Source organism: Rutidosis leptorrhynchoides, chromosome 3 (genome assembly GCF_046630445.1).
Source record: "Rutidosis leptorrhynchoides isolate AG116_Rl617_1_P2 chromosome 3, CSIRO_AGI_Rlap_v1, whole genome shotgun sequence".
NCBI lineage: Eukaryota > Viridiplantae > Streptophyta > Magnoliopsida > Asterales > Asteraceae > Rutidosis > Rutidosis leptorrhynchoides.
This window is the reverse complement of record NC_092335.1, coordinates 481,420,511-481,436,714: the sequence shown is the minus strand read 5'-3', so window position 1 is coordinate 481,436,714 and position 16,204 is coordinate 481,420,511. Positions and strand designations below refer to the sequence as shown.

The 16,204-nt window shown below is 29.6% G+C and overlaps 1 long non-coding RNA gene across 2 annotated transcripts; it reads left to right on the top strand.

The window, feature by feature from the left end:
- Positions 1–8,977: 8,977 nt before the first annotated feature.
- On the top strand, positions 8,978–15,868 carry LOC139898156 (uncharacterized). 2 transcript variants are annotated; one of them, XR_011776901.1, is made up of 4 exons: positions 8,978–9,302; positions 9,483–9,555; positions 14,863–15,091; positions 15,442–15,868. It is a non-coding gene; the product is annotated as an uncharacterized lncRNA (long non-coding RNA). The 2 variants fall into 2 exon arrangements; XR_011776900.1 differs by having other exon boundaries at positions 9,477–9,555.
- The last annotated feature ends 336 nt before the right edge of the window (positions 15,869–16,204 follow it).

The following is a 16,204-nucleotide window of genomic DNA, read 5'->3' as shown; positions in this document are numbered from 1 at the left end:
TCTTCTTAATAATACACAATCTACACTAACTAACCCGCACAACCTGGAGAGTCACTTAGCACTCCTTGCGGTTTCAGGTAACGTTGTTATAACATAAACCCTAACACCGCCCTTGAGCCATCAGTTCCGGCTAACTCGAATCATGGTGGGTCATGTTTAACCACCCTTTCCGAGATCACCATCTCGTATTAGGGTTACGCACGGTGCTCCAAACCGGAGAGTTAAACTTAAAGAACCCTTAAATCCCCCTTATTTGTTTGTTGATTTTACATAGACCGAACTCCTTGGACTATTTTATGCTTGATCGCCACCTTAGAGCAAAATGAAGCCTACCAAGTAATCAGACACTCCTTGGTCATATAGCTTCTCGATTGTACTATCCTGCCTACACGATGTACCAATTTATCATGTAAAGTTTAAAGTGAATCTTTTATCACCACGATGGTGGTTGTTCGGTCGCGGTAATTAGGGTTTCATACATTTTAAAAGTATAGTAAAACAGAGAGAGACTGAGGGCATGTTTACTAGAGGGTATTGAACATTAAGTAATGAGATTGATAGTCATTGAGGTTGTTTGGTTATCTTTAATAGGAATCCCCATTATGGATTCACCATTAAGTTTGGAGATTGATAGGTTACTCTCATGTACTCGAAATCTTTGATATGGTGTTAACGACAAGTGTTTATGGGTTTGATAGGCACGACTACCATTTGGGTGTTTGGCTAGCTAGAAAGGATTTCGAGTTCAATGGAAAGTATTCATGTTGGTTAAGCATTGTTCACAGTTTAAACTCTAAGTTTTCGTACGTGCATTTACTTTTAAACATTGTTACGGGAATCAATTTTTTGTATGGTTTCTCAATTCCTTTTGGCTATGTATTTCGGCTAAGGAGGTTCATGTTTGTTGGTTAGTTTGTTTAGGTCTTGCACAATCGATTGTAAACCTTCTTTGTATCTTAGAAGTCTTCATCTCTTTGATGAATGACTTCTCTTTTTTAATATATATTTCATGTTTTTCGAAACAAAAAGGGAATCCCCATTATCTTTAATAGGAATATTATATCTAATACTATATATATATATATATATATATATATATATATATATATATATATATATATATATATATATATATATATATATATATATATATATATATATATATATATATATATATATATATATATATATATATATATATATATATAGTATTAGATATAGTATTAGATATAATATTCCTATTAAAGATAATGGGGATTCCCTTTTTGTATATTATGTATGTTCTATTTAGTTTTAATCACCCTCACTATTATTATTATTATTATTATTATTATTATTATTATTATTATTATTATTATTATTATTATTATTATTATATATATATATATTTATTAATAATAATAATATTTCATTATTATAATAAAGGTTATAATTATTATTATTAGGATTATATCTAAAAATATTATAATTATCATTAGTATTATATATATTTTTAGATATATGTTTTTATATAATAATAAGTAAAAGTTGTAATATAATTATGTTGTAATTTTTAGGTATATCCACTCTATAAATAAATAAATAATAATGAAATATTATTATTATTAATAAATATATATAATTCTAATAATAATAATAATAATAATAATAATAATAATAATAATAATAATATGTTATAAATATATATAATTAATATAGGTTCTTGAATCCGAGGAAATATTTAAAACGTCCACAATAGTGGATGTTACTTGACGTTAGATGACGTTACTTGATGTTACTTGCCGTTACTTGACGTTACTTCATGTTACTTGACGTTACTTGACATTAGTTGATGTTACTAATGTCAAGCATTAATCCATATTGTGCAAGCATTCATATATATTTAACTGTATTTGTGTTTATTAATAAAAGTGTTGTTTTAAAAAAATGTGATTATATGTATAATTAATGACGTGTAATATCTCTATATATATCATAATAATCGTTTATATATATATATAAATTATATATATATATATATATATATATATATAATTTATATATATATATATATATATATATATATATATATATATAAATTATAATTATTATTATTATTAAGATTAATATTATTGTTAATATTATTATTAGTATTAGTAGTATTTTATGTATACTACTTAATGGTAGTAAAATACTACTAATACTAATAATAAGATTAATAATAATATTAATCTTAATAATAATATTTTTAAGTTTCTATGAAATAATGAAATCTATTGAATTCTATTTATAATAGATTTTTGAATTATTAAAGTGAATTATTAAAGTATGAATTATTAAAGTGAATTATTAAAGTATGAATTATTATAGTGAATTATTAAAGTATGAATTATTAAAGTAAATTATTAAAGTATGAATTATTAAAGTGAATTATTAAAGTATGAATTATTAAAGTGAATTATTAAAGTATGAATTATTAAAGTGAATTATTAAAGTATGAATTATTAAAGTGAATTATTAAAGTGAATTATTAAAGTATGAATTATTAAAGTGAATTATTAAAGTTAAAGTAAAGTAAAAGTAAAAGTAAAGTAAAGGTATAGTTAAAGTATAGTAAAAGTATAAAAACTATATATGTATAATACGCGTATAAATATATATAATATTAATTTAAATCGTTATATATATTTAATGAAATAAAATATAAATATCGTTATATTTATTATACTGGTTAAGTAATGAGTTGTCAAAAGTGATTCTAGATATTTATAAAAGTTATATATGTTTTAATAATAAAGTTCTTTTTAAACTGAAAACGTCTTTGTACGTTTGAAAATAGATTAATAGAATATTATGGAAACCAATTCTCCACTAACTTTTGTCTAACTTTCGTAAATGACACTTTTTGTTTTTATTTATAAATAGCTTTACAAATTATTCTGAATATCGTTAAGAGGAATAGATTTTCTCAAATCATAGTGGGCCTCTCAACAGAGACTTGTAATTATAATTCAATGTTTATATATTATATACAGTTACAAGTTAAAATATAAGTGTTATATTAATATTATCATCATTACTTTCATTATTATTATTAATGTTAATAATAATATTGACATGTGTATTACTAATATTATTATTCTAATATAAAATATAAATATATATATATATATATATATATATATATATATATATATATATATATATATATATATATGTAATTGAATAAATATAACTTGTTATATTTTGTATACGATAGTTTTAATAAAAGTGTTAATTCTTAAAATAATGATACTACTAATAATATTATATCAGTTAATATATTAAAAATCTAATATTAGTATACTTATGATATAAATATATATATCTTATATAAATATCTTTTGTTTATAATAATTATAATAATAATACAATAATAATAATAATAATAATTACATTTGAAAATAATACTAATATAATAATAATAATAATAATAGACGCAACGAAAATGATAAACGTTAGGTTGACCTCACGAGCAATACCCTCGATCAATACCCATAACCTTCATAGCTATAACCCATAATTTCCTTAGCTCTATCTCATTTGAAAACTTATTTTGAAATTAGATTTTTGAATTATTAAAGTGAATTATTAAAGTATGAATTATTAAAGTGAATTATTAAAGTATGAATTATTAAAGTGAATTATTAAAGTGAATTATTAAAGTATGAATTATTAAAGTGAATTATTAAAGTGAATTATTAAAGTATGAATTATTAAAGTGAATTATTAAAGTATGAATTATTAAAGTGAATTATTAAAGTATGAATTATTAAAAAGAAACGAAGGAGATGAATGTTTCAGTAATCTTGGCAAAACAATACGAGAATCGCTCCTACTATAAACCCTACGATGATGGTGATGATAATTTAAGCAAGTTGAATGATGATGATGGATGAAAACGACTCAATGAAGATGACGATTTTATTTATGTTAGACGTTAAAAGTAATAGTTGTAAAGCTAACCTGTCGTCAGATATGGGAGCAGTTAGGGTATCCAAGAAAAACGTGTCATCTTAACATCACGATATTATCGAACTAACCATGATCATTCATCATCATCATAATTATTATTATTATTGACATCTTTAACGTATCATTATCATTATCGTTTAACATCATCCTCATCATCATCATTAAACATCATAATCGATCATCATCCATATATAATAATCATACATAGATTAACAAGTGTAGAACTAAATCAAAGATGGGAACTTTATCAGAAACCCATGATAAAACTCAAGATTCTTATGTAAAAGAAATTGAAAAGACATAATTTAAAAAAGGTACCCGCATCTCGCTATTGCCAAAGAATGCATCAAAGAGCTTGCGAAAAACTTGACCCATGAATTCAAGCAATCGCCTTTTTATGATTAGGATTATGAAATTGATGAAAGGATCAAAACCCTAATTTTGATTTTATTGATTTAATTGATTTAAAGAGGTGATAAGGGAATCAGAACAAGAAAACAAGAAATTGTGAAAGAAAGAAAGAAAGAAAAGGGGAATAAATATGATGGGAGCGTAGCGTTGCGTTGCTTCAGGGAATCTTCTTCCTACTGGTGAAAGATTTTACATACCAACGTCATAATTTTAATATATACTCACTACGGAGTACGTAAGTAGTATTAAACTGAATACTTTTTGTATTTCAATTTAAACAATTTGAAATTTATTCGATTAGGGCTCTCGTATTTTGGGAATATTTTTTTTAATGAACGAATTATTTTTATCCTTTTCGTGATAACCATGATTTATTCAGTCAGTTTGTTAATATTCAAATTAAGGGTGTAAATGAGTCGCGAATCATTGAAGTTCAACTCGTTAAAATAACATGTGTTTTTTACAAATATAACTGATTATCATTAGTGTCTATCTAAGTAGCCTTTATACTATACTATTATGTATTTATCATAGTATACGAACATATATCGAATTCGCAATTATATTCTTAAAGGAGTTTTAGAGTGGGCTAATTAAATTTAGTGGCAGTTTACTTATATATATATATATATATATATATATATATATATATATATATATATATATATGTATATATATATATATATGTATATATATATATATGTATATATATATGTATACATGTATATATATATATGTATACATATATATATATATATATATATATATATATATATATATATATATGTATACATGTATATATATGTATATACATATGTATATATATATATATATATATGTATACATATATGATATATATATATACATATACATATATATATGATATATATATATATATATATATATATATACATATGTATATATATATATATATACATATATATATGTATATGTATATATATATATATATATATATATGTATATGTATACATATATATATGTATATGTATATGTATATATATATATATATATATATATATATATATATATATATATATATATATATATATATATATATATGATAACATTAAAACTAACAATAATACATTTAATTAATAACAATGATTATAATAATCTTATTAATGATACAAATAATAACACTAGCTATAATAATCTTAATATTACAAATGACTATAATATTAATAATAATAGCAATATAAACATATCAAATTTCATTTTTATATATAAATATTATTAATACTGATTTTTAGATATTAACATTTATTATAATGTAAGTAATTCAAATATATCAATTATATTTTAACTTGCAGTTCAATATATTAATATTACATGTTATTGATTGTGTAATATATAAAATGACATATATTGAATATTTATTAATAACAATGTATATATATATATCATATATGTATACATATATATATATATATATATATACATATGTATATACATATATATACATGTATACATATATATATATATGTATACATATATATATACATGTATACATATATATATATATATGTATACATATATATATACATGTATACATATATATATACATATATATATATATATACATACATATATATATATATATATATATATATATATATATATATATATATATATATATATATATATATATATATATATATATAAAGTAAACTGCCACTAAATTTATAATAATAATATATATAAATGTAATAATAATTATATTTTGAAATCATATATATTTATTTTTACTTTAATTACAACTTATTTACATTATATTTTATTTTACATATTAAATTCTAATGTTTCAATTACATTTTATTTCTTCAATTTATTATATAAACTTATATTTATAGGTATATATATATATATATATATATATATATATATATATATATATACATTTTTACTTACAAACAAGAATGATGATATTTATTAATCATAATGTTTATAATAATAATATTAATATTAATAATAACATTAATGATTAATAATAATAATTATGATGATAAATTACTTTAATAATTGGTATAATATGATTTATATTTTATTTGATAATATGAAGCAGGTTATGAAATCAAAAGTTGTGTATACCAAAACTCTACCTAAGTTGTTGAATATATTTTATTATTATAATATATATGTAGTCGTAAACCGGATATTTCTCGTTTGAGTTATTAACACATTATATCTATGAAGTAATTAAATAGTTGTGAATATTATTTTATTCCAAAAAGAAGAAATATATATATATATATATATATATATATATATATATATATATATATATATATATATATATATATATATATATATATATATATATATATATATATATATATATATATATATATATATATATATATATATATATATATATATATATATATATATAATATATCATAAGTATACTAATATTAGATTTTTAATATATTAACGAATATAATATTATTATTAGTAATATCATATTTCTTAAAGTATATATATATCATATAGTATTATAACAAATAATAAGAATTAATTATATGTAGGGATATTAATCTATATATATATATTTATATATATAAACTCATTTGATTAATATTACAACGTGTTAATATATATATTAATCAAATGAGTTTATATATATATTAAATATTTCCTCGGATTCACGAACCTATATTAATTATATATATTTATAACATATCATTAAAAATTTTTTTTGTAAAACCCCGTGATTCCACGGGTCTCTGCACTAGTTACGTATTATTATTTGATTATTATTTTAGTGATTCTTTTATATAGAATAAAATGTTTACCGATTTTATAATAATGTAGGGAGAAAAAGATAGATAGATTTAAGCATGTTATTTGAGTACTTGATATATTCTTACCACCACGGCATATAAATTGGTTACAGACATCACTTCTGACTCGGCAAAGCCAATGAACTCATTCAACGTCTAATATATTTTAGTACTATTATTAATAAAAAATATCAATTTATCATTTTTAGAAAATATAATTATTGTTATTTTTTACATAATAATGATAATACTAATAATCGTTTCGACATCAAGACCATACAACGTACATACCAACTATACAAGGTTTCACGGAAACCCAAATCACTTCATGCGCACTTTAACCATCAGGCGCACTAATTTTTAGTATTCATACTAACCATATATATTCACAAATATATTCACAAATATATAATACTAATGATAATTATAATATTTTTAGATATAATCCTAATAATAATAATTATAACCTTTATTATAATAATGAAATATTATTATTATTAATAAATATATATCTATGTTTAATATATTTGTATATACATGTTTAATTTATTTATTACTAAAAGTCAACGTTGGTCAACGATCGACTCGTCCACGACTTGACCATCAGGCGCACTTTAACCATTAGGCGCACTTATTTTATAATCACTATATAAGAAGTATATATATAGCGTCTCTCTCTCTCTTTTTTTTTTTTAATATAAAAGTGGTTTACATATATAAAAGTTAATAATACGTAACTAGTGCAGAGACCCGTGGAATCACGGGGTTTTACAAATTTTTTTTAATGATATGTTATAAATATATATATAATTAATGTTAGATAGCTTTATTACATATAACGTCATTTAACAAGTGCAAGGTTGGCCTCGGATTCACGAACCTATATTAATTATATATATTTATATGTTGATCAATATTTGTATAACAATTTTTGGTCAAGTCATAGTGTACCACAATCACTATTTAATGCTCATTATATATATACACTAGTTAATGAGCATTAAACATAAAAACAGAAAGAATGCTCATTATATTATATTATATTATACCTACATTTTAAAAGACATTGGGAAAATGAATAGTAGTCAGAGGTATTTTGACTTTTTGCCTTTTTTATTTTTTTCCAATTCAACCACAAACACCCTCACACTTTATCCAAAAAATTAAATCCACTCCCAAAATAGGAGAGTAAAGTGTCAATTAACCATTCTCATAAAAAATCTTAAACAAACTTCACCCAAATATTCAACGGGTCATATCTTCGCACTCGCAACGAGTTAAATTTTTCCGCCACCATCGTTAAACTCGAAATAATTTTAGGAACATAATGTCACTAACTATACGCAAAACGGGCGTTTTTTAAAAAACGCTAAATATTTTGGGTACTTTTCATACACGATAATTCTCCGTTAAATTTTTAAAAGTCGAAAACTCCATAGCGAAACGCGGAGATGCACATATATTGTTAATTTTAAATAACATTTAAATATTTCACGAGTTATACCTTTTAGTTCGACTCGAGTTGCGCTTCAACGACATCATCATTAGCCACAAAAAATTTTTACAAACCAAACGCAATAAAATACATTGAAAACTGAACCCCGGCGCGAAGCAGGTTCAAACACTAGTTACCCACTAATTAACCCTTTTTTGTATTTAACCCTTTTTTTATTTTTACCACCCTACTAGCGCCTCTGAAATTCGTCGTCTTTTTAGCCATCCCCCCAAATACGACATCATCATTATCATCCTATTTACAACTCTACCCCATTCCCCAAACTTCTCACCTCCATCACCTCCCACAAACTCACCGACTCCACCGCCATCAGCGGTGCCCAGCAGCGCCACCAACACCACACCACTCCCAAAAACTACGGCAACATCACCTCCGCTCAACCGATTGACCTGATCCGTCGCCTCCACCGTCATCGCCTGCCGCTTCGCCTCCCCCAAATTCATCACCTCCACCTGCATCAGCGGTGCCCATCGGTGCCACCAACAACACCACCACTCCCACAAGAAACGGAAACAACACCCACACTTAACCGATTGGCCCGATCCGTCACCTCCACCGTCGTCGTACGCCGCTTCCACCATGTAAGAGATGGCTTATTCCAATTAGTTTTTTTTTTCCATTTCTTTCATTTTGATGAGATACATGTTTGAATCTGGTCTCATGATATTTTTTTAAAGCAGCCAGGATTTTTTTAATGGCAGGGATGCATTTTTTTCTTACTTTTAATTCGTCTTAGAATTACAAATTTGGTTTAGTTTCAGGGTTTTGATTACCGTTGAGTTTGATGAAGATGAAATATGGGTGGTGTATTGACAAAAGTTGAGATTAACAAAGGTTGGTGTGTTATGTGTTTTATGCTTTAAAAGTTATCAAACTATATTTTTGTTATATATTATGCAAAATAATTAGCTTCACTCTTTTTGCCATTACGGGTACCAAAAATTTGATCGTTGAATAGAAAGGGGTGTCCAGGAACACATTTAATGACACATTATTTTAGGGTGATTTTTAATTGTTAACTCACTGGTGTTGGATATTTTGTAATGTATAAACAGTTTTTGATATTTTATTAGCAACAAAAGTCAGGTTGTTGTATAGTTGACATTGTAGGGATTGAACCTTGATAGAACAGTAATCAACACAAATATATGGACGTAGAACACAAAAGATTTGGGACAATTTTCTTATTTTATTATCACTCCAATAATAAAGATTACAAAACTGAAAGGAAATAAGTTTACTGCATACATTAAAACTCCTAATGCAAGCTAATAAATAGGGAAAAAAACTGAAAGAACGTGTGGCTTCAAATTCGTTAATGCATCAGACATTTTCTCCATGATCCACTTATTCAGGAAACAAACTTTAGACCAAATCTTCAGCCCATGTGCCAGTCATGTGCCGAATTAATTCCAACATTCTCCCCCTTAATTCTGGCTCATATTCTCCAGGTCTTCGACTCCCATTAAAGCTCTCATTTCTGCAAACTTAACTCGAGGTAGTGCCTTCGTCAAGATGTCAGCCTTTTGTTTCTCCCCGCTCACATGCTCAACCCTTATCGAACCTTGTTCAACGCGTTCACGAATAAAATGATACTTCGTGTCAATGTGTTTGCTTCGTCCGTGGAATACGGGATTCTTCATCAGTAGGATAGCAGATTTGTTGTCGACAAAAATCTTAACACTTTCACCCTTGTTCCCAATTATCTCAGCCAACAAATTTCGTAACCAAATGGCCTGGCAGGCTGCTGAAGTAGCTGCCATAAATTCAGCTTCGCATGAGGACAACGCCACTGTTTTCTGCTTGCTCGAGTTCCAAGTAATGATGTTACCCGAGTAATAAAACACCATCCCGGTTGTACCCTTTCGATCGATCAAATCCATACCGTGGCTGCTGTCACTATAACCATGAAGCTTACCATCTCCACACCTTTGATAAACCAAACCATAAGATAAACTTCCTTTCACATATTTCAGCACTTGCTTGATTGCCTTGTGGTGACTTAACTTTGGTGCTTCCATGAATCGGCTAAGAACACCTTCAGAGTACCCGAGGTCTGGTCTTGTGTGGAGAAGGTATCTCAGAGTTCCAATTATGCTTCTGTAACCCGTTTCATTCACAGTTGCTGCTCCTTCATCTTTGGTCAATAAGAGCTTTGGTTGCATGGGATATGCTGTTGAGTTACACTCTGCCATGCATGCATTTTCAAGTAACTTCATTGCATATGCCTTCTGTCCAATAATTATGCTATCTTCCTTTTGCTCTACCTCAATCCCAAGGTAGTATGACAACAAGCCCAAATCACTCATTTCAAACACCTCATGCATTTGTTCTTTAAAAATATCAATCTGCCTTTTATTTGTACCTGTCACAAACAAGTCATCGACATATACAACAACTATCAACAGCTCTCCTGACTTCTCTTGTTTGTAGACGGCTTGTTCTTGTGGACACCGCTTGAAACCCAACTCTTTTAGCACACGATCCAGCCGAGTGTTCCAAGCTCTCGGAGCTTGTCTCAAACCATAAAGAGCCTTCTCCAATTTGTAGACGTGTTTTTCCTTTCCGGCAACAACAAAGCCATCGGGTTGTGCTACATAAATTTCTTCTTCGATATTGCCATTCAAAAAGGCTGATTTCACGTCTAAATGGTGTATCTTCCAACCCCTTGAAGCTGCTAAAGCAAGTAGCAAGCGAATTGTCTCCATCCGAGCTACAGGCGCAAAAACTTCATCATAGTCCACACCCTTTCGTTGAGCATAACCCTTTGCCACCAACCTCGCTTTATATTTCACCACAATACCTTGAGCATCCTTCTTCAACTTGAAGACCCATTTTAACCCAATCGACTTGTGCCCGAGTGGTAAAGTAGTTAACTTCCAGGTACTGTTTTTATTAATTGATTCTAGTTCCCTTATCATAGCCTCGTACCAATTCTGGTCATCTTTTGCTTCATCGTAATTTCTTGGCTCTTCTTCAATCAATAACAATACCTCCTGATCAATTTCTATCGATTGTGTCTCGTCATATACATCAGACAACAATCGGAACCCACGAACCGGCGTATTGATCATAATTTTGTGGACTTTCATGTGACACTTCATTACTGTATGCAATGCTCGTTTCAGTTGAACTCACTGAATTACCTGGGTCATTAGAGGGCTGTGGAGACACTGCTAATGGTGACTGCAAATTATGATCATCACTTTGTGTGTGTTGACCACTTACATCTTCTTGACTTCCTGTAAATGTACCAAAAATAATATCATTAGGTTTTTGCATACTGGACTCACCATCATGTTCTTGTTTCTGTCCCCAGCTCCATTTTAGTGATTCCTCGAACACTACATCCCGAGCAATGCAAACTTTGTTTTCACTTGGGTTGTAAAAACGATATGCTTTACTACCCGGTTCGACACCCAAATGGACCATCCTTTGACTGCGATCACTCAGCTTATGTAGCTGACCAGTTGGCTTTTTTACATAAGCTAAGCACCCAAAAATCTTCAAGTGGCTAAGTGATGGTTTTCTACCTTTGATGGCTTCATACGGAGTCATATTTTTCAAGCCTTTTGTTGGTATACGGTTTAATATATAAACCGCATATTGTACTGCTTCACCCCAAAATTCATCAGGTACCTCCATAGACTTCAGCAATGATCTTGTCGTCTCCATAACTGTTCGGTTTCTTCGTTCCACCACCCCGTTTTGCTGTGGGGTATAAGGTGCCGTTAATTGTCTTGTAATCCCTTCTTTACTGCAAAAATCATGAAACTTGTTTGAGGTGAACTCACCTCCTCGGTCAGTACGAAGCATCTTCAAACGAAGAGAAAACTGTCCTTCAACTTCATTTTTGAACTTTACAAAATTCTGATATGCTTCATCTTTGGACTTAATAATGCAAACCCACATATATCTACTATAATCGTCAACAATCAACATAAAATAACGATTACCTCCTGTACTTGTTGGCGATATGGGTCCACACAAATCAGCGTGGACTAGTTCGAATGGTTGTTTAGCACGAAACAGTGTTTCCTTCGGGAATGAATGCCTTGATTGTTTTGCCACCATACAACCCTCACAGACTTGGGTTGGTCGTTTTACCTTCGGTACCCCATGAACCAGTTCCCTTTGCACCATGGATTCAATTACTCGGAAGTTTACATGGCCCAATCTTGCATGCCACACCCATGCTTCGTCATCCATCTTTGTCAATAAACATACTGGTTTGGATATGTTTAATGACAGCTTGTATAACCTATTTCTGCTTCTTTCTACCTTGCAAACGAGTCTGCCAAACTCATCATGGACCTTCAAGTATTCCTTACACATCTCTACTCGATATCCCGATTCAGTCATTTGCCCAAGACTTAGGATGTTATTGTGCAAGGCTGGAATATAGTACACCTCAGGAACAACAAGTTGTTCACCATTTTTACATTCCACCACAATCGTCCCTTTACCAGCTATACGTACGTTTGAGTCGTCACCAAAACGAATCTTTCCTTCAATACTTTCATCCAGTTCAGAAAAATAATCTTTTGTTCCTGTCATGTGATTACTAGCACCATTATCAAGGTACCAGATATCGTTTCTTGATTCACTGATCTTTGATGGGAAAAACTTTTCTTCATTTAGCAATACCATGGACTCCTTCTCCCCATGAATTACCAATAACAAGGCTGGCTCTTCTTCCTGACTTTGAGTCAGATTTGATTCTTCAACCCTTTCTTTTGGCGACTTACACTCAGATGCATAGTGCCCAGAGGTTACAATTAAAGCACTTTATGTGCTTTTTATCCTTACTGCGGTTAAAGCCATTTTCCCGAGATGAACCTAGACCACCTCTACCACGTCCGTTTCCTCTTCCTCGGCCACCATTACGACCACCTCTATCATAATTAGACGATCCTCGTCCTCGTCCACATGTCGAGTTACCTCCACTCAACTGCTTCTGACTTGACTCACCCACGGTTTTTGTAAGCAACAAAGCACTTTCATTGTTCACGTTAGTACTACGAAGCTTCAACCTGTCCTCATAGGCCTTTAACCTGCCTATTGCCTCTTCAAACGGCATCTTATCCACTCCGAGTATTGCTCGATCGATGCTATTAATTGTAGGTACTTATCTGGTACGGAATCAAGTAACTTTCGGACAAGTACACTGTCTTCAACCGTGGATCCGAGGCTGTTATACTTTGAAACCATGCCGCTGAGTTTTCCAGCAAACTCGTCAATCGTTTCACTTTCCTTCATTCGTAACCCTTCAAATTCACTTTTTGAGGGTATGTAGTCTGGCTTTCTGAACACGATCAGCACCTAAGTACCGAAGTTTCAAAGCCTCCCAAAATCTCTTTTGCTGTTTTCTTCTTCGCCACTTGAAGAAGAATATCTTCCGGTATTGCTTGGAAGATGAAGGCCCTCGCCGCCTTGTTCTTTTTGTCGTCCACCTCTGTACCTTCTGGATATTCTATGGACTCCCAAATACCTTGGGCATCCATTATATATCTTCCGGTATTGCTTGGAAGATGAAGGCCCTCGCCGCCTTGTTCTTTTTGTCGTCCACCTCTGTACCTTCTGGATATTCTATGGACTCCCAAATACCTTGGGCATCCATTATTGCTTCCATCCGAATGGCCCATGTCGTGTAATTGCTTGACATTAACATGGGTCATTGCAACGACACCCCGCCGTTTTCTTTTGCTACAAGTTGTGTTTATACTGACATCTCTTTGAATCGAAGGTACTTGGGCATAAACACTGGCTCTTGATACCAAGTGTAGGGATTGAACCTTGATAGAACATTAATCAACACAAATATATGGACGTAGAACACAAAAGATTTGGGACAATTTTCTTATTTTATTATCACTCCAATAATAAAGATTACAAAACTAAAAGGAAATAAGTTTACTGCATACATTAAAACTCCTAATGCAAGCTAATAAATAGGAAAAAAAACTGAAAGAACGTGTGGCTTCAAATTCGTTAATGCATGACATTTTCTCCATGATCCACTTATTCAGGAAACAAACTTTAGACCAAATCTTCAGCCCATGTGCCAGTCATGTGCCGAATTAATTCCAACAGACATGCTATATACTGCATGACAGCGGTTAATTATTTTTATTCTTACAGACAAATTTGATTAAAGAGAGCATAAGGATGGTCTACAATGACTTTGGAGATTTATATTACGCTCATGGAGCACTTGGGGATGCATTTAAGAATTATGTCCGCACACGTGATTATTGTACAACTGCAAAGCATATCATACATATGTGTTTGAATGCAATTTCGGTTAGCATTGAGATGGGTCAGTTTGCGCATGTTATAAGCTATGTCAGTAAGGCAGAGCAAAACAAAGGTACATTAAACAGATTCAATTTAACACGAAATTCGATTTGGAGTTTCTAGATCGCTTGCCTACTATTTTTTAATTTGTATTTTGAGTCGGTGAAACAGCTAACGTCACCGTCAACATTAGGTATATGCTATCCGTTTATATACCATGAAGTAGTCATTGATTATATGTTACACAAGAAATAGCCTATTATTATAAGTTAGTCTAAAATCAGGAGAAATCGTTGACTTATTATAATTTTTGTTATATACCATGTTTTCAATATTTTTTCCCATGCTCATTGGTTATAACTTCTTTTATATACTATGTCTGCACATATTGTTGTAACAAGAGTTAAAGTATATATTGTGCAGGCTACTGACTTTGTATAGATTTCCCTCCATCATGCTTTCAAGGAATTGAGATGTGTATACGTTGGTAAGATTCAACACAAATGTGTAAATAGTGAATTTCAACTAAATATGCAATTGCGGTTGGGGTTTTTAACCATTCAGTCATGGATCTAAAGAGATATTTCTACATTGTGGTGTGAGTTTGCTGATTTTTTTGTTTCCTTTTCCGTTTTTTTTTTTGCACCAGCTGGAGCTGTTGTTAGTATATGTTGAGGGTGTTTGACCACCTTTTCTGCAAAATAAAATTGGTTTTTGTATTTGGATCTTACCAATTGTTAGGATAGCAATTTTTGTTTATATTTCTATATGTTTGCTTCTTTCGCTTTTCCTGTGGTTTAGCGGGGTGTTTGTTACCATTTTGTTAAAAGTAATTGTTTTGTATGTTTAGTTGCCAGCATTTGTTGTGGCTGCTAGTTGATTTTTTTTCTTTTTATTTTTCTTTATTATCTTTTTTTTTGTTGTTGCAGAAGTTGCAATTCGCATGAAAACCGGACACAACAAAAATCAATTGACATTGCAAACTTGAAATAACAAACTACTTCATTTATACTTACATATACCCTACATAGTTCTGACTGTAACATACATCAAGTTGAACAACCTGAAGTGACGTTCTATGACTTGAAGGCTTACAATTTACTCCCAAAACCGGCAATGATCGCTGCAAATGCATGTTGGATCTGCAAAAACAGTGGTAAAAACATTCTTACCCGTCTACTACCGA